Source organism: Myotis yumanensis, unplaced genomic scaffold, assembly GCF_028538775.1.
Source record: "Myotis yumanensis isolate MYYU_CA2020_CCGP unplaced genomic scaffold, mMyoYum1.0.hap1 SCAF_4, whole genome shotgun sequence".
Classification (NCBI taxonomy): Eukaryota; Metazoa; Chordata; class Mammalia; order Chiroptera; family Vespertilionidae; genus Myotis; species Myotis yumanensis.
Genome location: NW_027223755.1, coordinates 92,980,507 through 93,006,751, shown reverse-complemented (window position 1 = coordinate 93,006,751; position 26,245 = coordinate 92,980,507). Strand labels below are relative to the sequence as shown.

At 45.3% G+C, this 26,245-nt stretch overlaps 1 long non-coding RNA gene across 1 annotated transcript; it reads right to left on the bottom strand.

Moving 5' to 3' along the window:
• Window positions 1-11,429: 11,429 nt before the first annotated feature.
• LOC139008237 (uncharacterized) lies at window positions 11,430-23,380 on the bottom strand. Its single transcript, XR_011471123.1, has 3 exons — window positions 23,306-23,380; window positions 22,725-22,848; window positions 11,430-11,660 (listed from the first exon to the last, which is right to left on the bottom strand). It is a non-coding gene; the product is annotated as an uncharacterized lncRNA (long non-coding RNA).
• Between the last annotated feature and the right edge of the window lie 2,865 nt (window positions 23,381-26,245).

The following is a 26,245-nucleotide window of genomic DNA, read 5'->3' as shown; positions in this document are numbered from 1 at the left end:
TTATAGATTTTGATTTGTGGTTACCTTGCTCTACATATATACCAAGCTATGTTTACAGCAGTCTATTTTAAGTTGATAGTCAGGTAAGTCTGAACACATTCTAAAATCACTATAATTTTTACTCATCTCCTTCACTGATATGTTTCTGTCATTATTTTTTACTTCTTTTATGTGAGTGTGTATTTGAGTGTATCCCTTAGTTTATTGTTTGCAATTACAACTTTATTGTTGATCCACTACTTTTACTAAGTGCTTGTCTTTGTCAGTGAGAATTTTTTCTTTCTTATATTTTCTTATTTAATTTTGGATTTTTTTCTACTGAAAGAAATTCCTATAATTTTCCTTTTTTTAACCTTTCTTTTAATACTGGGTTAGTGGTAATGAACTCTTAGCTTTTTCTTGTCTGGGAAACGATCTCTCCTTCCATTCTAAATGATAGCCTTGCCAGGTAGAGCAATTTTGATTGTAGGTCATTGCCTTTCATCACTTTGAATATTTCATGCCAATCCCTTCTGGCCTACAAAGTTTCTGTTGAGAAATCGCTGGCAGTTTTATGGGAGCTCCCTTGTATGTAACTAATTGCTCTCCTCTTGCTACTCTCTCATTTCTCTTTTTGGCTCCCTCTCTCCCTTTCTCCCTCTGGAGCAGTGGTTCTCAACCTTCTGGCCCTTTAAATACAGTTCCTCATGTTGTGACCCAACCATAAAATTATTTTCGTTGCTACTTCATACCTGTAATGTTGCTACTGTTATGAATCGTAATGTAAATATCTGATATGCAGGATGGTCTTAGGCGACCCCTGTGAAAGGGTCGTTCGACCACCAAAGGGGTCGCGACCCACAGGTTGAGAACCGCTTCCCTGGAGCATGCCTGCCCCTTATCCCTCTTTCCTCAAGGCATGTACCTTTGCTTCCTCACTCTCTCTCTCCCTCTCCTAAGCTCTAAGGGCCCTTCTTTTGCCCCTGTAACTTGTTTCCTAAGCCCATGCAGCCCAGCTAGCTCACTTTTTCTACCTCTGTGACTTTCTAAATAAACTTTTGCTTGTATTTGAAAAAAAAAAAAGATTTTCTCTTCGTCTTTAACCTTTGGTTTTATAATTATGATGTGTCTTGGTATGGGCCTCCTTGGGTTCAGCTGGTTTGGAACACTCTGTACTTCCTGGACTTGTATGTTTGTTTTCTTTGCCAGATTATGAAGTTAGGGAAGTTTTGGGTCATTATTTCTTTTTATCTCTTTTTTATTGTTAAGCCTCACCCGAGGGTATTTTTTCCATTGATTTTCAGAGAGAGTGGAGTGGAGGGAGGGAGGGAGAGAGAGAGAGAAACGATGTGAGAGAGGCACACCGATTGGTTGCCTTCGATACGCGCCCTTGACAGGGAATCAAACCTGTGACGCTTTTGAAAATTTCCATCACCCAAGTAGATCCCCTGTGCCCATTTGCAGTCACCCCGTTTCTGTCCCTGCCCCAGGTGACTGCTAGCTTGTTTTCTATCGAATTTCTTTTTCTGGACATTTCATATAAATGGAATCATACAATATGTGGCCTTGTGCATTTGGCTTTTAAAGTTAGCATAATGTTTTTGAGATTATCTCTGTACTTTATTAGTACTTTCTTTTTGTTGCTGAGTGGCATTCCATAGTATGGACACACCACGATTTGTTTATTCACTTAATAATTAATAGTCATTTGTGCACAAGTCTTTGAGTGAGCATATGTTTTGTTTACCTGTCTCTTGGGTAGGTACCTAGGAGTGGAATTTCTGAGCCGTGGTAACTTTATGTGGAACTTTTTAAGAAGTCGCCGAACTATTTTTCCAGAGTGGCCACACCCTCGTACATTCCCACCAGCATTTGTGAGGGCTCCAGTTCCACACCCTCCCGACACTCAGTTGATTGATAAGTCTTTTTAGGGCCGAACCTTCCTGTATGAGAACATTTGCAATATGGCTCTCTTTGCCTTTGAAGTATTTACATCCCTTGGCAGCTTTAAAAAAATTTCTTTACATTTTAGTGCATTGATTTCTAGGAGTTTATTTGGGGAGGGCAGGGGGCCTGTTGTAGGTGGGATCTAACTTCTTGCTGTTTGTACATAGGAAGGCTAGGTGTTTGGGTATGTTACTTCTGTACCTGACCCTTTAGTTGAAACTCTTACTGTCTGCCACATGTTTCAATTGCTTCTCTTGGATTTTTCAAAGTAAACAATGATTTTACCTCTTCCTTTACCCTTAAATTTCCTTTTTAAAAAATATTTTTAAAATTGACTTCAGAGAGAGGAAGGGAGAGGGAGAGAGAGATAGAAACATCAATGATGAGAGAGAATCATTGATCGGCTGCCTCCTGCCTATGCCCTACTGGGGATTGAGCCTGCAACCCGCGCGTGTGTTTTGACAGGGAATCAGACTGTGACCTCCTGGTTCATGGGTCAACACTCAGCCAATGAGCCACAACAGCTGAGCTCTCCTTAAATTTCTTTTTTCTCTTGCCTCCTTTCATCAGCTAGAACCTTCCAAACAGCCCTAGCTGGTTTTCTTCAGTGAATAGAGCATCAGCCTGTGGACTTCAGGGTCACAGGTTAAATTCCCGTCAAGGAAACGAACCTCATACCTCCGTTGCAGGCTCAATCTCCAGCTCTGGCCAGGGTGCGTGCAGGAGGCAACCAATGGATGTCTCTCTCACATCAATGTTTCCCTCTCTCCGCCTCTCCCCCTCCCTTCCACTCTCTCTCAAAATTAATAGAAAAAATATCCTCGGGTGAGGATTTAAAAAACCCAGAAACTTCCAAACAAAATAATGGTGAAAGAGAGCAGTCTTTTACTCCAGAGTCTCATGGAAACTAATGCGGCTTCCAACCATTACAAATGATGCTGATTTTTGGCTTTGACGGGTATGTGTGTCTGCGTGTGTAATTTCTAATTTGATAAAATATTTTAGAATAAATGGTAAATTTTGTCATGCCTTTCAACATTTATGACAATCATGATTTTATATATATATATATATATATATATATATATATATATATATGGCCTGGTGCAGGAAATTTGTGCAGGGGGGGGGGGGGGGGAGGTGTGTTCCCTCAGCCTTCTCCAATCGGGGACCCCTTGGGGGATGTCCGACTGCTGGTTGGACATCTGGGACCGCTGGCTCCTAACCACTCACCAGCCTGCCTGCCTGATTGCCCCTAACTGCCTCTGCCTGCCTGATCGCCCCCCAACTGCCCTCCCCTGCCAGCCCAATTGCCCCTAACTGCCCCCGCCTGCCGGCCCAATTGCCCTCAACTGCCCTCCCCTGCCGGCCTGATCACCCCCAACTACCTTCCCCTGCTGGCCTGATCCCCCTAACTGCTCTCCCCTGCTGGCCTGATTGCCCCTAACCGCCTCTGCCTCAGCCCCGTCACCATGGCTTTGTCCAGAAGGACGTCGGGAAGGTCTCCAGAAGGTCTCCTGGTCTAATTAGCATATTACTCTTTTATTAGTATAGATATTTAAATATATATTTTATTTCAGAGAGGAAGGGAGAGGGGGAGATAGAAACATCAGTGATAAGAGAGAATCATCGATTGACTGCCTCCTGCATGCCCCCTACTGAAGACTGAGTCTGCAACCCTGGCATGTGCCCTTGACTGGAATCGAACCCAGGACCCTTCACTCTGCAGGCCAACACTCTATCCACTGAGCCAAACCAGCTAGGGCCTCCTTTAATATATTAATATAAAGTGAATTAAAAGATGCCCTAATATCTCACCATCCTTGTTATACTATGTAAGTCTCACTTAGTTCTGGTGGTTTTTCCTTTTAATGTCCAGGTGGATTTTATTTGCTAATATTTTATTTCGGACTTTTGCATTGATTTTTACATAAATGAGGTTGGCCTGTGTTTTTTTTGTGCTACAATTGTTGGCTTTTGATACCAATGTTCTGTAGTCCTTGATAAAGAATTTGGAGGTGTTTCTCCTGCGGGCCCTGGTGCAGTTTAACAGCATTGGAATTAGCATTCAAACTGGCTGACTTCACCTGGGAAACCTTCAACACTGAGCTTGGTCTCCCTGCCCCTCCCCTCTCCCTCCAGGTGACTTCAGGGATGGTGGTATTTTTCTAACAACTTTCTCAGTTTCTTCTGGTATAGTTAGATATTTTCTCTTTAGGTGCTTGTTGGTACTCCCCCCCGACTCCCGCTCCCCACTTCCCCTGTGCCACTCCCCTTCACCCTCTGAAAATAATCTATTTTTTCTAGGTTTTCAAGTTTGCTTGTATAGAAAGTTAGCATTGATATCCCCCTTCCTGTCTGGATTAGCTTAACCCTCCCCTCCACCCAAAAAAACAATTTGGGAGTAATTTAAGGCCATTTTCCTGTTAATTTATTATTTGTGAAACGTTTACATTCGGGAAATGTGTCCATGCTTCCAAGTTGGTCTTGGAGAAACAGGCTAAGACACACCCAGAGCCCCTGAGGCAGCAGGAGTCGCTGGCAGCATCCTCTGCCTTAACAGTCCAGGGTCTTGCTCCTCTCCTGGCCACTGAACTCCAAGTCTGCTGGCCAGTGCTTCAGTGTGACCTCATTTCTGCCCACTCGTTTCCTGTCTTTAAAGAATAATTTCGAAGTGAGGTTAGGTAATAAAAGCTGACTCCGTTTTTCCTACGATGCCTGTTGACTGGGTCAGTCTCCTCCTCACTTTGACAACGGTCAAGTGTGAGTAGTTTTTCCTCCTTCTTTCTGTTCAGGCTCTACTCAATGGCCACATTTTTTAATTTGGTCACAACCCAAAGGATGGCAAGAATGGGAGTGATGAAGGGGGAGGGTAGCAGACTATGTCACCTGAAACCATGCCACTTTGGCATAAGGGTTATTTTGAGCTGAAGGTAATTGAGAAGAAGATAGGAGCAAAGCTCTCTGCTGCCCCCGCTTGCCTAAAAGGACGTAAGTTTGTAAAGGTGTCCCCTCCCCTGTAGATTCCAGGAAGGACAGAGGTTAACTTGGGACCTTCATCAGCACCACAGGAATCTGAGTGACAAACCCTGCTGAGAACCAGCCCTCATCTGCCATCAGTTTCCCCATATTTCCCTTCCCAACCATTTTGCTGTTTGTCATTTCTCTGAAGATGAATTGGTCTTGTTCAGATGCTATATAAGCTCAGGGTCTAACCACCCCGTTGAGTTACTTGTCTCTGGGTGCTCGCTCCTGTTTGATGCGACATGCTAATGTGTATGTTTGTTATCCACTTGTCAGTGATATTCATAGGGCCCGGCCAGTGATCCCAAGATGGGCAGAGGAAAGATATTTTCCCTCCTCTACAGAAGTTTCTTCCAGAAAATGACATGTCCTGGCCAGTGTGGCTCCATTGGTTGGTTCTCATCCCATGCACCAAAAGTTTGCCGGTTCAATTTCCAGCAACAGATGTTGGGGGAAGTCAGGGCACATGCCCGGGTTGTGGGCTCAATCCCCAGTAGACAGCCGATAGATGTTTCCCTCTGATGTCGATATCTCTCTCTCTCCTCCCTTCCCCTCTCTCTCTCTTTTTAAGTTTTTTAAATTTATATATATATATATATATATATATATATGAATATATGAATATAATTTCAGAGAGGAAGGGAGAGGGAGAGAGAGATGGAAACATCAATGATGAGAGAGAATCACTGATTGGCTGCCTCCTGCACACCCCACACTGGGGATCGAGCCCGCATCTCAGGCTTGTGCCTCCCAACTGGAATCGAACCCAAGACCCTTCAGTCCGCAGGTTGACGCTCTATCCACTGAGCCAAACCAGCTAGGGCCCTTCCTCTCTCTCTTAAAAGAAAAAAATAAAATAAAATGATTTGCATGTTATTCTCCCTGAAGATGGAACTCCCGCTTCAGGTAGGAAGGGCACCTGCCTCCTCACCAAGGCCGGCCTCACCTCCTTCCTCCCCTGTCCCACTCACCGCCATCTCCACCTTCTCACTCGCCCTCCAAGCTTCTGTCCCAAAAGCATGCACCACTCACCACTCCTGACCCCTTCATTTCAGAAAACAATTCCTTTGGGCCTCGTATATCCTTCCCTTTCTTGTTTCATTTTTTTTTATTGTAGTAAAATACACATAACATAAATTTACAATTTTTACCACTTTAAGTGTATAATTCAGTGACATTAAATATGTTCACATTGTGCCACCATCAGCACCATCCATCGGCAGAACTTTTTATTTTCCCTGATACTCGACTCATTAGTACTAACGGCCCATCGCTCTCTCCCCCACCCACCATTCTACTTTCCATCTCTCGGAATTTGACTAAGTGCCTCCTAGAAGTGGAATCCTACAGTGTTTGTCCTTTTGTGTCTGACTTATTTTACTCAGCATACGTCCTCAAGGTTCATGTATGTGTGGCATGCGTCAAAATTTCCTTCCTTTTTAAGGCTGAATGGTATTCCACCGTATGGGTGTACTATTTTTTTTATCTATTTACTGATGGACACCTGGCTTTCTTCCTTCTTTCCTCCCTGCCTCCCTTGTTTTAATTTTTAAAAAATCTCTGGGCCAGCCCTAGCTGGTTTGGCTCAGTGGATAGAGCATTGGCCTGCGGACTGAAGGGTCCCGGGTTCGATTCCAGTCAAGGGCACATGTCCAGGTTGCAGGAGGCAGCCAATCCAGCACCATCTCTCAGCATTGATGTTTCTAACTTTCTCTCCCTCTCCCTTCCTCTCTGAAATCAATAAAACTATATTTTAAAAGAAAATCTCTGGGCCAAACAGCATGATGACAATTATAAAGGAATTTTAAAAGAAAAGTAGGGTCATAGCCCTTCCTATACAGATTTTCCGTGTCCCTCTGTTCCCTACCGGTTTTTGTCCATATGCAGTCCTTCTAAATGCAGGTTCTGTGCAGTCTTGTCTTCTGTTTCCTGTGGATCCCGTGGAGCCTAATCTTTTTTTCATTGCCTCATGTTAGACTTTTTGACAAATGAGTTCAAGATAGTGCATGCATTTTTTTAAATGCACAACTGTAAAAATCTTCCCCTGTTGGCTTTTGTAATTTCTCATTTTGAATAATAAAATTACTTTGAAATTTTGGGGGAAGCATTTATATTTCCCTCATTTGGGATCAAGTTCCAGGAGTAAGCTTTTTAGGTCAAAGGAATGAGTGGTTTTAGTGTTTTGAAACACGATGGACTAATTGAAATGGCCATTTACAGAATGAGAAGGTCAGTTTTGCCCACAGCCTCACCAGTCTGGATATTATTTAAATACTACTTTGCCACATAATAGGTGGTTATAATCCTATTTTTATTCACATCTAATTGCCAGTAAAATCAAATCCCCCCCCTAATGTTTACTCCCCAGTTGGATTTCTCTTTTGAATTGCCTGTTCTTTTTACCAAATTATCTCAGAAAGACTCAATAAAAAGGATTATTTGTACTTGCTCTTTATATGCTGTGGACATAAACATTTTTAGGTATTTTAACTGGAAACATTCCCTCTCCCGTCTGTTTTTCTATAAAGTCTGCACATGTGCATACACCCACCCACACCCACTCTCACCACCCATACCACACACCCACCCACCCCATACCTACCCCACACCCACCCAGTCACCACCAAACGGACCCGCCCCCAAACCCCCTCCCCCACCCACCCTCACTACCCATACCACACACACCCTCCCCACCCCCTCCCCCTCCCCACAACCCACCGACATCCCCCTACACACCTACACCACCCCCCCATACACCCACACCACCCACCCACCCCATACTACCCCACACACATCCACACCACACACCCACACCACACCCACCAACCCCCCTACCCACATACACATTACACCCACCCCACACCTCACACCCACCCCACACACCCACCCCACACACCCACACCACACACACACCCCACACACACCCACTCACAAACACACCTACACACACACACACCTCCACACACCCACACCATACACCCCACACACACACACCAACACACATACACATTGCAAAGTGCTGATGGTCGTCTGCCTTGAGAAAGGACAGCTGTTCCTCCCTCCTTGGGTCGGTGGTGCCCACGCCCAGCCCACTGCTGGGTTCCTGGTAAGCACTGATGGATGGAGTGTGCAGGCAGGTTGGGGAGTCTTCTGCAGTTTTCTTTTGCTTCTTTCTTTCTTTGCAGTATTTTTTATGGACTGAAATTTCTGGTGCATTGAGCAGGAAAACCAAAAGCTGTGTGTTGGGCACATCAAACTCTGAGCTCCTCAGCCCGCCCCCCACGTCATTTTGCTTCCACTGTGAATCCTCTCCTTCCTGGCTGCTCCTGGTTCCTTCCACAGGCCTCGGGCAGCCCCTCCCATGGTTGTGGCTGCATTTCTGATTGTGAGTGATGGTGGCTTCGGGCCTTTTAATGTGTATGAGGAAAAAACGAACAAGCACCACCTATCAGCTCGGGACAGGGCTAAAGTTCACTTGACTCTCTTTCTTTTTTTTTTTTTTCAAAATATATTTTATTGATTTTTTTACAATAAAAAATCAGAGAGGAAGGGAGAGAGATAGAGAGTTAGAAACATCGATGAGAGAGAAACATCGATCAGCTGCCTCCTGCACACCCCCCACCGGGGATGTGCCCACAACCAAGGTACATGCCCTTGACCAGAATCAAACCTGGGACCTTTCAGTCTGCAGGCTGACGCTCTATCCACCGAGCCAAACGGGCTAGGGCATGATTCTCTTTCTTAAAGGCAATGGTGGATGATATGGCACAGGTTGTTGCGAAAGTAGAAAGTGGGTGGTTGAGGTTGGGCTGCCTTGGGAGGCAGACGGGTGGGAGCAGTGCCAGCCTGGCCGCCTGCTAGTTGTATGACCTTGAGTAAGTCCCCACGGGGCTGCTGCTTCCGTTACATGGGGTCCTCCATGCCTCAGTGGGCTATTGGAAAATGAGACATCCAGTACCTCTAAGACAGTGGTTCTCAACCTTCTGGCCCTTTAAAACAGTTCCTCATGTTGTGACCCCCAACCATAAAATTATTTTCGTTGCTACTTCATAACTATAATTTTGCTACTGTTATGAATCGTAATGTAAATATCTGATATGCAGGATGGTCTTAGGTGACCCCTGTTTCTGAAAGGGTCGTTCGACCGCCAAAGGGGTCGCGACCCATAGGTTGAGAACCGCTGCTCTAAGGGACGCTTGTCAAACTCAAAGGCTAACACAGGCCAAATAAACAAGGTTTAAGTTTCTGTGGGCCGAAAAAAAAACCAAAAGCTTCAATTTTTCATAGGAACATAGGTTTATTTCGTTAGAGACATCCTAATACAAAGGGCTGAAATAAATGAGTAATCATTAAAATAAAATGATAGTACATTTTAATAAAAATTAATATTTTTTCTTGAGCTTTAACTTACCAGACACTGAATAACTGCACAAATTAATAAGCGTAATGCAAATAAACCTATTTTTCTTGTTCTCTGAAAGCGAAATATTTCCTGTTGCGCATACCAAACAAGTCAGTCCAAGACTAATGATGTGGCAATTGGCTGCTAGTATTAGTGGAGAGAAATGGTGTGCATAAGGCGCAAGGGAAATGAATGCAACACGATTATAGTAATCAGTCATTAGCAAACGTTGTACTTTGTTATTAATAATTATGAATAACAGGATATTGTAAAAGTTAAGTTACAAAATTTTTATTAAAACGTTTCTTACATACTGTTATATTGGCTGGGCCGCAAAAATATTCATTGTGGGCCACATGTGGCCCGCGGGCCGTGAGTTTGACACGCTTGATCTAAGGAGCATTGCCTGGACTCTGGCATCTTTGGTTGGAACCCATGACAACACAGCTCATGCTCAATAAGTCAGAACACTCCTCCCTCCCTCTTCCTTCCAGAATGTAGGACTGTGCGGGACTGGCTTCCCTATTCCCATCCACTCCATATTCTAAAAACTCAACTTCTCTCAAAACCTACTGGTAAGACTTCACAGCCCCCCAACTCCCCCCCATTTCTCCAGTGGATGATCAGCCCCCACAATCCAACGCACGTGTTCTTGGATCTGCCAGCTTTATTTTTAGTTGAAAATTTAAAGGGTAAAGGCTGTCCCTTCCCAGAGAAATTAAACCACTTTGAATGCTGGGTCCTCAGGACCTGATTGCCTAGGTGCCCGTAGCACGTGTCTATGGAAACCGGCCCTACAAGAAGGAGGACTTCTCAAGTGGCCCCTCAAACACTCAGTCTTATATTCGGTCTCTGCCCCAAAGAGGGAGGCTTCCACTCAGGCTCATGAGTAAGGGAACTGGGAACCTCATGCCTCAGGGGACCCCCTTGCAGAGGGCAGGGGAAGCCAATCCCAAGCTAGGAAGACCTTAAGGCAGCCTGGGCTCCTATAGGGGAGTCTCAGATATAGCAGCTGAAACCAATGAATGCATAACTCAGTGGAACAACAAATAGATGTTTCTCTGTGTGTGTGTGTGTGTGTGTGTGTGTGTGTCCCTGCTCTTTCTCTCTCAAAAAAGAAAGAAAGGGGGAAAGAGAAATAGCAGCTGAGCGAGTGAAAAACTACCTTGGGTGCTGGGAGCCGGTCCATCCTTGCTGCTTGACACAGTCGCTGCAGAGAAGAAACATCTGCACAGCGTATGTTTCGGGGGACCTGGCGTATGTGGCATACTGTTCTTGATATGTTTGCTTCCCTTAGCGCTATGTGTTTTAGCCAAGGTCACCTCTCCGAAAAAGGTTGTTTCTCTAGGTAGGGATTTTTCCCTGAAGTTAGGGAGGAGATAAAACCCCTTAACTAAGTGCCAGGTGGGTAGTTAATCATGCTTAAGCTACATAATCTTTACTCCCTGGAATGGAGATAAGAAACACCCTAACCTTTGGAATAGAAGTTGATAGGATTAAAATCAACTGGTATAAATACAGATGTAACAAGACAACAAAACACAGAACCTAGATACAGAACCTAGAGACAGGACTTGGCTGGAGATCCTAGACAGAACCTAGACACAGAACCTAGAGAGAGAACCTAGGGAGAGAACATGGCAAAAGATCCTGTACAGAACCTGGCTACAGAACTTGTCTGGAGAACCTAGACAGAACATGGCGGGAGAACCTGGATAGAACCTGGCAACCGAACCTGGCCGGAGAACCAGAACCTGGCTACAGAACTTGGTTGGAGATCCTGACCAGAACTTGGCTGGAGGTCCTGACCAGAACTTCGTTGGAGATCCTAACCAGAACTTGGCTGGAGTTCCTGGCTAGAGATCCTGGCTAGGCTGCTGATCAACTGAACGCTGTCTCCATGTCATTCCTTCATCGCCGACTCCGTCCACACCTTTGGGGACCCCTGGACCCTCTGGGGTTGGACCCCAGCACTTGGGCAAGAAAGAGCACCTGCTACATAGAGCTCCCTCCCAGCAGGGGATCCAGCTGGCCAGCTCACGCCTAGACGGCAGTGCAGGTGTTGAAGGGAGGGGATTCTCCAGATCAGCATGGACTGCGTTGTCCCCAGAAGCATTTGAAAGCATTGACAGCAGCTCTTTTTTTCTGTATCTGGGGAGAGTGTGATCTCTGGGCCTCCTGGCCACGTCATGCCCACTGTTCTGTCCCAGCCAAGGATCTAGACCTTGCCGAGGAGTTGGGCTGTGGCAGGAGGTCAAGGGGTCTGAAACCTTTGGCAGCCCGGTGCTGGCTCAAGCAAAATCCCAAACTGTAAAGAGAAGAGAAGTCAGGCTGTGGGGGGCCCGGAGGACAGGGACCCTGTGTTTCCTGGAATCGTGCTGGGGGCCCCTGTCATCGCCCCTGGCTCTCTGCAGGCCCAGCGGTGTCAGGCCTAGTGTGGCCTTCGCTCAAAGGACATATTCCCCCTTGGGGGAGCAGCAGGTGTGGGTACATGGTCTTACACCCGAGAGACCAAGAACCATGGTTCCCCCACCCCAGGAGTTCCCACTAAGGGGGAGGACAGCGATGCACCTAACCCAAGGCAGGAGGCAAAGGGGAGTCAGGGGATGATGCCTGAGCTGAACCCTGAAAGATAAAGACAAGGTCACAAAGGCAGCAGGAGCATTTGGGAGGTTCCGGAACATTTAGTGACCGAATGATTTCTCTTCACTTTCAGGAAGGCTGGCCTCACCCTGGATCTGAGGCGCATGCTGAAGCGTGGACCTCTTCAACCCAGGCTCACAGGTCTGGGCGGCCCCTGGGCACCCTCCAGGCAAGTCACCATTACCGGGTGAGTTTTAAGTTTTCTCCTTCCCCATCTCTGGTACTTCAATTTTCTCTGGTGCTGAGATAGGGTCATCAGTACAATGTGCAATGGAGGCAGAGGCAGTGCATCTTGATCTCACTGCTGACTTTCCAGGGAATGCGTCTGCTGCCCCCCATCCACTGTGATGTTCCAGGCTGTATACCAAATCCCTCACCCTCTCAGGGAAGGAAGATCCCTCCTCTCCCTCGTTGCTAGGAGAATTTTTTAAAAATAAAAATCTGAGCTTTAGAAGATTTTATTAAATGCCTTTCTGTCATCTGTTGAGATTATATTGTTTCTTTTTCACATAGGTATTATCCTTTTAATAATCTTCAATTCCCTGCCAAGACTTACAGTCTGTGTCTGATAAACCCAGCTCTGAACTCCGGTGTGTTGTGTCTGTTGTCTGCCTGTGCTGGTTCTTGTTCTTAGAATTTTTGTCTCCTTAAAGTGTGTTTGTTGGTGTTTTATAATTACAGGGTTCATAAGTACAGTGTTTATTGTATCACCATGCCTGGCACTCAGTAGGTGCTCAGTAAATGTTTGTTAATTTAACATTTTCAATTGTGGTAAAATATACATAACATAAAACTTACCATCTTAACCATTTATAAGAGTAGTTTAGTACTTTAATGCACTAAACTTCATAATTTGGTTTAGTACATAAATTTAGTGCATTCTGTTAAGTACATTCATGTTGTTGCACAACTGGTCTCCAAAACTCTTTCATCTTCTTAAACTGAAACTCTGTGCCCATTAAACAACAACCCTCCACTACCCCTCCCACCAGCCCATGTCAACCACTCTTCTACTTTGTCTCTATGAATATGACTAGTCTAGGTGCTTCATATTAGTGGAGTCATATAGTATTGGTCCTTTTGTGACTGGCTTATTTCACTTAGCACAGTGTCCTCACAGTTCATCAATGTTGTAGCATGGATCAGAATTTCCTTCCTTTTTAAGACTGAATAACATTCCATTGAATGTATAGACCACATTTTGCTTATCTATTCTTCCATCAATGGACACTTGGGCTGCTTCTACCTTTTAGTTATTGTGAATAATGCTGCTATGAACATGGCTATACAAATATTTCTTTGAGACCCTCCTTTCAGTTCTTTGGGATCTATACCCAGACATGGAATTGCTGGATAAAATATGGTACTTTAATTTTTAAAGTTTTTAAGGAGCTGCCATACTGTTTTCCATACTAGCTATACCATTTTACATTCCCACCACAATGCTTCTGATTTCTCCACATCCTCACTAATACTTATTATTTTCTGGTTTTTGATAATAGCATCTGAATGGGTGTGAGGTCATATCTGATTGTGATTTTGATTGGCATTTACCTAATGATTAATGATGTTGAGCATCTTCTCAAGTGTTTGTTGGCCATTGTGTATTTTCTTTGGAGAAATGTCTATGCAAGTCCTTTGGCCATTTTAAAATCAGGTTTAGTTTTTTGTTGTTTAGTTATAGAAGCTCTTTATATATTCTCAATATTAACTCTTTACCAGACATGATTTGCAAATATTTTCTCCTATTCCATATGTTGCCTGTACACTGTTGATGGTGTCATTTCATGCACAGACGTCTTTAATTTTGATGAAGTTCAGTTTCTTATTTCTTCTTTTGTTGCCTGTGCTTTCGGTGTCATACCCAAGAAATCATTTCCAAATCCAATGTCATGAAGCTTTCCTTCTATGTTTTAGGTCTTACATTTGGACATCTGATCCATTTTGAGTTAATTTTTTGCATATGCTGTTAGGTGAGGGCCCGACTCCATTTTTATTTATTTTTGTTCATCCTTACCCGAGGATATTTTTTCCACTGATTTTTGGAAAGAGTGGAAGGAAGAGGGAGAGACAGAGAGAGAAACATCAATGTGAGAGAGACACATCGATTGGTTGCCCCCCGCACATGCCCCACTGGGGCCAAGGATCGAGCCTGCAACCCTTCAGTCCCTGGGCAGACACTCTAACCACTGAGCAAATGAGCTTAGGGCTCAACTCCATTCCTTTGCCTGTGGATAGCCACTTTTCTCAGCACTGTTTGATGAAAAGACTGTCCTTTCTCTATGGAATGGTCTTGATACCCTTGTCAAAAATCATTTGACAGTATATGAAAGGGTTTATTTCTGGGCTCACTATTCTATTCATTGGCTTATATATCTGTCTTTATGCCAGTGTCACACTGTTTTGATTACTTAGTTTTATTAAAAGTTTTGAAATCAGGAAGTGTGATACCTCCAACTTTGTTCTTTTCAAGATTGTTCTATTTGCGGACTCTTGAGATTCCATATGAATTTTAGGATGAATTTTTTTATTTCTGCAAAAAACACAATTGAGATTTTGGTAAGGATTGTATTAAATCTGTAGATTACTAAGTAGTATTGACACCTTAATGGTATTAAGTCTTCCAACCCATGAGCATGGAATTTCTTTCCATTTATTTGTATCATCTTCAGCTTTTAGCAACATTTGTAGTTTTCAGTGTACAAGTCTTTTACCTCCTCAGTTAAGTTTATTCCTAAGTGTTTTATTCTTTTTGCATTTTTTTTCCTTTTTTTTTTTTACAAACCCTTGTGTTGTGGGCTGACTTTCAATATATTGCAGCGAAGGAGCTGCTCTGCTACGTACAAAATCCTGACCCAGAAGCAGGTCGTCTCTGTATTTTATTCTTTTTGATGCGACTGTAAACTGAATTGTCTCAATTTCCTTTTTGGATTATTCATTGTTAGTGTATAGAAATGAAACTGATTTTTGTGTTGTGTCCTGCAACTTTGCCAAATTTGCTTATTAGTTCTAACAGTTATTTTGTTTGTGTGGGGGATCTTTAGGGCTTCCTACATATAGGACCATCTTGTCAGAAAACAGACATAACTCTATCATTTTCTTTCCAATTTGTATGCATTTAATTCCTTTTCTTGTCCAATTGCCCTGACTAGGACTTCCAGTATTATATGAAATAGAAGTGACAAAAATCAGGCTTCCGTGTCTTGATCCTTACCTTAGAGGAAAAGCATTTCGTATTTTTCAATTGAATCTGATTTGTAGGCTTGTTAAATATGGCCTTTATGATGTTGAGGTGGTTTCCTTCTATTCTTGGTTTATTGTATGGTTTTATTATGAGAGTGTTGAGTTTTGTTAAATGCTCTCCTTGCATCAATTGAGATGATCGTGTGGTTTTTACCCTTCATTCTGTTAATGTGCTGTATCACATTAATTGATTTTCCTGTGGTGAATCATCCTTGCATTTCAGGAATAAATCCCACTAGGTTGTGGGATTTATAACTCTTTGTTATAAATTGTTATAAATCAATGTGCTCTTGAATCCTGTTTGCTAGTATTTTGTTGAGGATTTTTGCATCTGTATTCATTAGGGATGTTGTTCTGTAGTTTTCTAAAAGTATTTTTGTCTGATGTTTATCCTGTTGGTAGAGTGTTTTGTATTTTTGTCGGGCTTTGGTATGGGGTAATGCTGGCCTCATAAAATGGATTTGGAAGTGTTCCCTCTTCAATGTTTTGGTAAGAGTTTGAAGAAGACTGGATTTAATTCATTCAGGACATTGTAGACTTCACTAGCAAAGCCATGTTGTCCTGAGCTTTTCTTTGTCGGGATGTTTGATTACTGATTCAATCTTCTTGCTAGTATAGGTGTGTTCAGAATTCTACTTCTTCATAATTCAGTCTTGGCAGGTTAGATGTTTCTAGAAATTTAGCCATTCTCATCTACGATGTTCAATTTGTTGTCATGTAGTTGTTCAGAATACTCCCTTATAATCCCTCTTATTTTGGTAAAAGTTGGTTGTAATGTCCCCTATTTCATTTTTTATTTTATTATATTTAAAATTGATTTTAGAGGAAGGGAGAGAAACATTGATTTGTTGTTCCACTTATTTATGCATCATTGGTTGCTGCTTGTATGTGCCCTGAGCGGGGATGGAACCCACAACCTTGGCGTATCGGGACAGTGCTCTAAACAACCGAGCTGCCCAGCAAAGGCTTCGCTTCCTATTTTAGAGTCTCCTTTGGTTTTTTAAGTCAGTCTAGCCAATTGTGAATTTAATTGATTTTTTTTTAAAGAAAGCACAACTCTTCATTGATTTTTCTCTCGTTTTCTATTCTCTATTTCATTTATCTCTAATTGTTATGATTCCCTCCCTTCTGCTCACTTTGGGTTTATTTTGTTCTTTTTTCTAGTGAAGTTAAGGTGGAGTTTTGAGATCTTGCTAGTTTTTTTTTTTAATATATTTTATTGATTTTTTACAGAGAGAAAGGGAGAGGGATATAGAGTTAGAAACATCGATGAGAGAGAAACATCGACCAGTCGCCTCCTGCACACCTCCTACTGGGGATGTGCCCGCAACCAAGGTACATGCCCTTGACCGGAATCGAACCTGGGACCTTTCAGTCCGCAGGCCGAGGCTCTATTCACTGAGCCAAACCGGTTTGGCCTTGCTAGTTTTTTTAATGTAAGCATTTACAGGCGTAAGTTTCCTTTTTAACACTGCTTTCTCTGCATCCCACAGTTTGGTTATGTATTTGTCGCAAGATATTTTCTAATTTATCTTGTGATTTCTTTGACCCATTGGTTATTTAAGTGTATGGTGTTTAATTTAGCACAACTTGTGATTTTTTTTCCAGTTTTTTCTCTGCTATTGATTTCTAGTATCTTTCCATTGTGATTGGAAAAGATAGTTGTATGACTTCAATTTTTAAAAATGTATAAGACTTATTTTGTGGCCTACCCTTTGGTATATGCTCTTCGTGCACTTGAGAGAGATGTTTATCCTGTTGTTGGGTGGAATGTTCAGTATTTGTCTATTAGGTCTAATCGACCTATAGTGTTAAGTTCTCTATTTCCTCATTGACCTTCATTGACCTTCCTCCTGGGTGATCTATTATTGAAAGGGGCGATATTGAAGTCTTACTATTATTGTAGAGCTCTTTCTCTCAACATTCTGTCAGTGTTGGTGCACATATGTTTGTAATTATGTCTTCTTTGTAACAGTTCAATTGGAATAGAATTTTCTTCAATTCTACTTGTCTGACATGAATAGAGCCACTCTGCTCTTTTGGTTACTATTTGTAAGAACTGTCTTTCTCCATCCTTTCACTTTCAACCTCTGCATATCCTTAGATCTAAAGTGAGTCTCTTGTAAACAACATAAATTCAATTGTATTTTTCAGCCCCAGAATCTTACTTGGTTATTATAATTTCTACCTCTTTGTTGGTATTCTATTTGTTTACATGTTGTTTTCCTGTTTTGTTCCTTCAGCTAATTGAGCATATTTAAGACAGTTGTTTTAAAGTCCTTATTAGACCTGGTTGGTGTGCTCAGTGGTTAGAATGTTGGCCCATGCAATGACAGGTCGAGAGTTCGATTCCTGGTCAAGAGCACTTACCTGGGTTGCAGGTTCCATTCCTGGCCTGGTCAGGGCACATGTGGGAGGCAACCAGTCGATGTGTCTCTCTCACATCGATGTTTCTCTCTCTCCCCCTCCCTCCCATCCCTTCCACTCATCTAAAAATCAATGGAGCCCTAGTCATTTTGGCTCAGTGGATAGAGCATCAGCCTGCGGACTTAAGCATCTTGGGTTCGATTCCGGTCAAGGGTATGCACTCAGTTGCAGGCTCAATCCCTGGCCCTGAGCGGGGGGCAACCAATCAATGTGTCTCTCTCTCTGCCTCCCTTCCATTCTCTCTAAAAATCAATGGAAAAAATATCCTCTGGTGAGGGTTAATAAAAACAAATAAATAATAAAAATAAAGTCCCTGCTAAGTAAGTTAAGCGGCCTGTGTTTCTTGAGAGTTGGTTTCTGGAGATTTTTGTTCCTTTAAATGGGCTCATTTCTTTGTATGTCTTGTCATCGTTTGTTGAAACTGGGCATTTGAAAAGACCTAACTCTCCCAGTCTTTGTAGAGCGTCCTGTGCAAGGGAAGACCTTAACGGGACAGCCTGATGCAAGGCATTGGGTTCTTTCAAACATTTTCAGGGTGCATCTTCCCCGGGCCTGTGTTTGTGCTTTAATTCTACTTCCCTAACATACACAGCTGCTTTTAAATTTATTGATAGGAGAAAAAGAGAGAGAGAGAGAGAGAGAGAGAAAGAAGGAGAGAAAGAGAGAGATTGAATTGCCATTTGTTCCACTTATTTACACATTCATTGGTTGATTCTTGTATGTGCCCTGACCAGGGGAGGAACCTATAACCTTAGTGTATCAGGACAACGCTCTAACCAACTGAGATGCCAGGCCAGGGCCACACAGCTGCTTTTAAATGTCCTGATTTCCCTAGGAGTCTCACTCCTGCTTCTTCTCAAGGGTTTCGATGTATTATATGCCTTTGCCCATAATTTTGCTCCCAGCCACCCGCAGGTTTGCAGACTCCTCTCACTGGCACCCACTTGCGCTTTCAGCAACCTCCAACCTCAGCAGTATCGGAGTCAGGAGAGACCGAAACCAGTCCCTCTGGCAGCCCCCAGACAAGCCAGAATATTGCAAGCAACTTCCACTCTTTCCCTTTTATACTGAGGGAAGAGCCAGGAATTAGGTGGCTTCCTTGAAACTGCAGAAGGCAAGCCAGAACGCCACGGGATTTCCTGCCAGTCTGAATGCGGCTTTTTCTTGGCGAGGCACTCGGTTGGTGCTGCTGCTCAGCTGGTTTGTAGAGTTCCCACTACTCTGGTCCATGTGCTGTTATGTACTCGGTGTTTCCATGGAGGAGTGAGCGCCTGTAGCTGCCTAGCCTGCCCTCTCGCTGATGTCACTCTCCTGTCTTCCCTGGATTTCGACTTATCCGACTTTTTCTGTATCCTGTCTGGAGTAATTGGATATTCCCCCAAAAGGGTGGCTCTGAATTATCTGGTCTAAGTCACTACCAGTGACCTCAGCTGGTCACGATGCTTTGTTCGTTTTTGTTTCAACACTTTGTTGAATTTTGCTTCCTACTATGTTTGTAACTTGTATGTTCAACATCAGTGTGTTGAACATCTGCATCACGTGTGCAGCTGGGCTTCTAATTTTCCTCTCTTGTACTGACCTTATGAGGTTTTGTACCCTAAGATAGAATTACATAACTGCATTAAAATGAGCTGGGAAGAGTTAGGTTTCGCTTTCCTATTCTGGGACAGTTGTGGTAAATTATGACAACTTGCCTATAAAACAGTCTGGGCCTGGTGTTTTTATTATGAAACAGTTACAGTACAGAGGTCCTGTGCATTTTTCGTCTAGTTTCCCCCAATGGGTACATCTTCCATAATTATAGCAAAACCCAGAAACGGACATTGGTAGAATGTGAGTGTATATGTAGTTCCGACATTTTGTCACACATGTAGATTCATGTAACCACCGCCGCCATCAACATACGGAACTTCCCATCATCACAAACCTCTTGTGCTCCCCCACTATATCACCACCACTCCCCACCCCCTCTGTCACCCCAGCAGCCACTAATTTGTTTAAAGAATATTCTATAGATAGAATCACACAGCACGTGCCTTTCTGAGTTTGGCTTTTTTCACTCAGTGTAATGCCCTTGAAATTCATCCAAATTGTTGCGTGTATTTAGAGTTTGTGTCTTTGTTGTTGTTAATTTCACCTGAGGATATTTTTCCATTGATTTTATTTTATTTTTTTTATAGAGAGGGAAAGACAGAGAGAAACACATCAATTGGTTGCCTACTGCATGCGCCCTGATTATGGCCCAGGCCGGGGAGGAGCCTGCAACCAAGGTATGTGCTCTTGACCAGAATCAAACCCGGGACCCTTTGGTCCACAGGCTGACACTCTACCCACTGAGCCAAACCAGCTAGGGTGAGTTTGTTTCCTTTTTATTGCTGAATATTCCATGGTATGGATGTACCAAAATTTGTCTAACGATGCACTGGGTGCAGGCTATTGGGGTTGTTTCAAGTTTTGAGCTATTACAAACCATAGTGCTAGAAATAATCATGAACAGGTTTTTGGGAGAATGTTGGAATTTCTCTGGGATAAATGTCCAGGAGTTCAGTTGCTGAACCCTTAGGGTAGGTGTAGGTTGAGCTTTTAAAGAAACTGCCACACGATTGTCCAGAATGACTGCACCATTTTACATGCCCACCAGCCATGCCTGTGAGGTCCAGGTCTCTGCAATCTTGCATTTGGTATTGTTACTGTTTTTTGTTTTAACTGTCCTAACAGCTGGTTAGTGTTATCTCACTTTCCTAGGGGCTGGTACGGGGAACATTTCTTCATGTGCTTATCTGCCATCCATACGTCCTTTTGGGTGAAATATCTCCATGTTTTTGCCTGTTTTCTATTTATATTGTTTTTGGTGTGTGGTTTTTGGGATTTTTTTTACTGTTATTTAATTTATATATTCTAGATATTGGTCCTTTGTCAGATATGTGGTTTGCAACTATTTTCTCTCAGTATATATTTTCTATCCTTTTAATAGTGTCTTTCACGGAGCAAAAAAAATTCTAGCAATTTTACTAAGCTGCATCTGTGGTCTTTCAGAGCTACATTTGAACCTATAGATTCAGGTGACTTAATAGCTTTGATATTCTTAAATCAATTTGGGCATATTGTATCTTTTTAGGAAATAATTTAATCCAGATTTTGAAATTTATCAGCAATGTCGGATCTATAGTTTTGACTCCTTGCTCATTTCTAGCATTGTCTTATTTTTTTATCTTGATCTGTTCTATTTCTTCCTATGTCATTCATTTCTCTTTGATTTCCTTCCTTCTGCTTACAGCAGGGATCAGCCAGCTTTTTCTGTAAAAGACCAAACAGTAAATATTTCAGGCTCCGCAGCCGGATCGTCTGTCACAAACACCGTTCTGCTGTCGTTGCACAGAAGTAGCCAGACAGCATGTGAATGAATGTGCCAGGTCCAGTTCGTTCAGTGAGAGCCCACTAGTAGTAAACCATTTTCAGATAGTTCAGTGCTGAGCACTTATTTACTCTTTAATCATATATATGTGTGTGTATATATATATATGTGTGTGTGTATGTATGTGTGTGTGTGTGTGTGTATATATATATATATATATATTGTTTTTCACAGAGAGGAAGGGAGAGGATAGAGAGTTAGAAACATCGATGAGAGAGAAACATCGACCAGCTGCCTCCTGCACACTCCCTACTGGGGATGTGCCCGCAACCAAGGTACATGCCCTTGACCAGAATCGAACCTGGGACCCTTCAGGCCAACGCTCTATCCACTGAGCCAAACCAGGTAGGGCTACTTTTTAATCTTAAATAAGAGTTGAACTGGGCATAAGATCGGACTTGACAATTATTTTCTTCTAATGCTTTAAAGATTTATTCCACTGTCTTCTGTCACTACTGTTGGGAGATAGGTTATCTACTCATTTCTTGAAAGATTACCTCTTAGGACTGTTGGTTTTCCTGCAGTTCCCACCTGGCGTGTCTGGTATGGGTTTATTTATACTATTTTGGAGACCATGTGCTTCCTGAATCTGAGGAGTCACGTCTCTCAAACCTTTCTCATTCTGGAATCTCTGTTGGACCCTCTCATTGCACCCTCCCTCTTTCATAATTTTCTCTTCTGCTGTTGAATCTATCAGGTTTTAAATATCAGTGGAGCCCAGCCAGTGTGGCTCCGTGGTTGAGTGTCGACCTATGAACCAGGAGGTCATAGGCACATGCCTGGGTTGTGGGCTTGATCCCCAATAGGGGGCATGCAGGAGGCAGCTGATCATTGATGTTTCTCTCTCCCTTCCTCTTCATCTGAAATCAATAAAAATTTATTTAAATAAATGTCAATGGAATGCATTTTGGAATTATGCTTGTCATTTTAAAATTTATTCTTTTATGCCTTTAACAATCTTGAAGCCTAGTGACCGAAGCCTTTGGGGAAAGATTTTCTCTTTAACCAAGGTCTCATCTCAACTAGGCCCCAACTCTTGGACCTCTGTGTTTGACTGTGCATTGTTCTCTTCTAACAGGAATTCTGCTGTCGGTTTAACTGGAACCCTGCATTCTCCGTAACTGATCACCTTGACACCTGATGGGGTCCTCACCAGGTGAGGCGAGATCATTCTGACCTGCAAGAATCCTGTCGGTTCTGTTTAGCCAGAATCTCACTGACCCCTGACTTGTTCCTTGGCTTAAATTCCCACTTCTCCTTGTTGTTTTTGGGGTAGAGCCTTAGTGCTCCCTTGAATCTATCATGAGTGACCCCTGCCTTACCATGTTTTTACCTGTGTCATGAATAATTTAACAGGAATCTCGGGTCGTTTGTTGTCTGCTGAGGTCGCTGACTTCCACCTCTGTGCATTGGGAAGTCATTCATTCGAATCATAGACAAACGGGTTGCAGGTGTGCCCAGGGGTTTGCAGACATGGTGGGAAATGTATATTCAAACCCCTGGATGGCGGGAATGTGGTTATACGTTTTCAGAAGGCGACTTTATAGCTGCCTGACCTCCCTTGGCAGAGCTAGGAGAAAGGCACTGGTTTCCCTCTGGGATGGAAGGTGGGGTCAGAGGGCTTGCTGGCCGGGGACAGCTTACCTCCTGTGGAAGGAGACCCAGGGGCACAAAGTCACGGGCAAACAGGTGGATGTAGGTGGCCTCCAGGTTCCAGGCAGGTTGGCTTTCCTGGGAGCCACAGGTGTCCTGGATGGTGTGGGCTCACCTGGAACCCAGTACCCATAGTCACTGTCCTTGCCAACCACACTCCTGGGAGGAGCTCAGGGGAAGGGCACAGATTAGGTTGGGGCAAGGGCCTTTTTTTTGCCCCATGGTCCACCTGCCTTGTGGCCTCTGTAGGGTCCAGGCCCAGCCTCGCACTTCCCCAGGCTGAGTGGGGGTCCTGGGAGAAGGCCGGCAGGCGGACTCAGTCCCCGACACGCCTGCTGAGTCTTCTCCATGCCCTGCAGTCGCCACCTACCTGATGGGACAAATGCAGGACTCTGGCCTCCTGCCTGGACCTCTTTTCTCTTGGACAGCTCAGCCTCAATAGGGATCTACCACCCCTTCAGCCTGAGTTCTTTGACGAGAGCATGCAGGCCTGGGAACCTCAGCACGAGGGGCCTCCTGCAGCCCTAGTGACACGCAGGCCTGAGGGAGGAAGGGCTGGCCCGCTGGCTCACCTGCCAGGTGAGGGTGATCTCCAGGCTGCTGGCCACTGTGCATCTGGCACCATCAGCTCATCACCAGCCTTGCTGTCACCCAGAAGGCCGACCAAAATGCCTGTGGGGCAAGAGAAAGCAGGACATGTCCTCCTCCTACATGCACAGCTAGCCAGGCTTTGAGGGGGCAGCTGAACCCCACCCTTCCATGCCTGACCCTATCATACTGGCCCCAAACCTTCATCAGAGGGAGAGAAGAGAAGAGGGATTGAGGAAAGGGTGTGACCTCTTGGGTCACCATCCCCATCCTGTGTGGCCAGGATGCAGTTCTTCAAGTCGTTCCTGGGCCAAGGGAGCTGTTCTGGGCCTGCCTGCTCTGATCATGGGGAGCATGCAAGGCAGGGCTCAAATCCTGGCCCACTGCTCCTGGCTGTGAATGTGGGCCAGTCACTTAACCCTGGTCGGGTCCCCTGTACCGTGGGATGACACTGGACACTGGGAAGATTGCATGAGGAGAGCGTGTGCGTTACAGCCCCAGAAACAGGGCCAGCCATCAGTGAGCGATGGTCTTTGACCTTCTTCCAGTTCTGAGCCATTCAGGCTGTTCTCCAGCTCCTCCCTCTCCCCTCCAGGTTGTGAGCCCCCAAGGAGCAGCCTTGGCCTAAGAGAGGACCTGGGCCTCCTGCTCCCAACCATGCGAAGACACAGTGGTGCTCGCTGGAAGCTGACCGTGGCCTAGACGAGGCCGGCCCGGACCTACCATGGAGCCAGAGGCCAGGTCGATGGCACAGGTGACAGAGGCGCCGTGGTCAGCTCGATCCTGGGGATGGCCCTCCTCGCCTGGACATGAGGCAGATCCAGGCCCTCAGCTCTCTGCAGGCAGGTCGTGGGCCAGGCAGGGCTGAGCGGGACAGGTGACCGGTCCTTGGGGCACCAGGCAGGAAGGGTATGGGCCGCCTGCCCCCGTGGCGGCCAGCTCTCCCCCGTACTCACCTTCAGGCTGGGGTAGAGGCGGTGTGGCCCAGCTCAGCATCGGTGAGAAAGTGTCACGAGCAAAGTCCTTGGCCAACAGCAGGCTGCCGCAGAGGTCAGCAGGCCTGGCCCGGCCATACACCACAGTCTGAGGAGAGGCCCAAAGGCAGGGTGAGAAGGGCCAGCTCTGCCTATTGCGTGGAGTCCCAAACCCACAGGGACCCACAGGGCACCCCAGAGTGTCCAGCCTGCTCGGTGGCCCATGTCCTCCGGGGCAGCCCAGGTCAGGAGATGTGGTCTGTCCCCGGCCCAGCAGCCAGTTCCCCAGGAGCCTCAGCTTCAAGATGACTTGACCTCTAGGGGTGTGTTCACAGTTTACAGCCCAGTCAGCAATAAAAAGGAAAGAAGGATGAATACATGCGTGAACGCGAAAACTTTCTACTGGGTGAAAAGCCATCACAAAAGGTCAGATGTTCTGTACACGGTGTCCAGAACAGGCAAATCCTTAGAGACAGAGTAGACTGGTGATAGCTGAGGGTTGGAGGGTGATGGAAATGTTCTAGAACTAACTGCGGTGAGGGGCGCACACCGCTGTGAATATGCTCAAAGCCACTGAACTGGACACTTTAAATGAGTGAACTGTGTGGTGTATGAAGCTACTGAAAAAAGAAACATTATTAAAAAAAAAGAAAAAGATTTTGGCCAATGTTCCATCCAACACAAGGGAGGTGCCACATGGGCCGGGCTCTGCCTCTGCATGGTGGGCAGAAGATGGCCCAAGAAGGGGACAGTTCTGGCCCATCTGGCCAGGGCAGCCTCAGGGGGTGGACTACAAGCCCTGTGTCAGCTGGTGGAGCTGAAGGTCAAGACCAGGCCATTCCTCCATCAGCAGCTGCCTAGCAATGAAAGGACCCCCTGACTCCGGGAGGGCTACCACATGCCCTCGGTTGTGTTCCCACTTGTGTGATTACAACCCCACCCTGGCATACCAGCCTGGACCCCGCCCTGGGCACACTCCTGCCTTCCCAGACCCTCCCAGTGCCAAGGAACTGGGCTCAGGAACAGCCCACGCTCGTGACCCATAGGAGTGAGCCCAGGCCACACTCCGGCATGAGCCGGGCCTGCAGCCCCTGACTGTCTGAGAGGCTGGACTCGATTAGCCATTTCCGGCACAGTCCCCTGGGAGGGCGCTGGCCTGGAGCCCTGAGCTGCTTGCCCGTGCTGGGCTCCTGGCCCAGGCTTTTATATGCTGGACAAAGCCTGGATCTGTAGTCCAGCCTTAGTTCTAGTGACCTTGGGCAGTTGAGTCACCTTGGGGCTCAGCCTGGGACAGATGCGCCCAGCACTGCAATGCTAGGGCTTACTGTGGCGCCCAGGAGTGGGCCCGCTCTCTTCTTGCCCCTGGAGGTCCTGCTGCCACATTCCAAAGGGCACAGGGGCTCCCAGGGAGGGGGGTGCAGGACTCACATTCAGAGGGGCCCTCTACCCCTCTCCCTCCTCCCACTTGCTCTAAAAATCAATGGGGAAAAATACCCTCAGGTGAGGATTAACAAAACAAAGACTACAAACCTGACACTCAGGCCCTTTCCTAGGAAAGGTTTGCCAGCGGCTGGTGCTGACGCCTGGTTACTGACATAGTGACCCGCTGCCTAGGAAACGGCCACGTGAGGCCAGGGTCTGTCTCTTTCCCGCTGTAGCTACAGCGCCTGAAACCGCGGCTGCTCAGAGGAAGTGCTCATAGAACATCTAGGACCGAGGGAGCCCCAGTGGCCTCCTCTGTAAGGTGGGGACTGAACACGCCCACCTGTCAGGCAGGGTTGTCACAAGAGCGAGGGTGTTTGAGCACAGCCTGTTGGGGGCAGGAACACACAGCCCGTTACCTGGTGAGAAGCTGCAAGGGCCTGCGGAGTATCAGCACCTCTGAGGAGGGGCGTCAGCCCAAGAGGCATCTGGTGGGCGGCCTGGGGAGGGAGGGGGCAGTGAGAGACG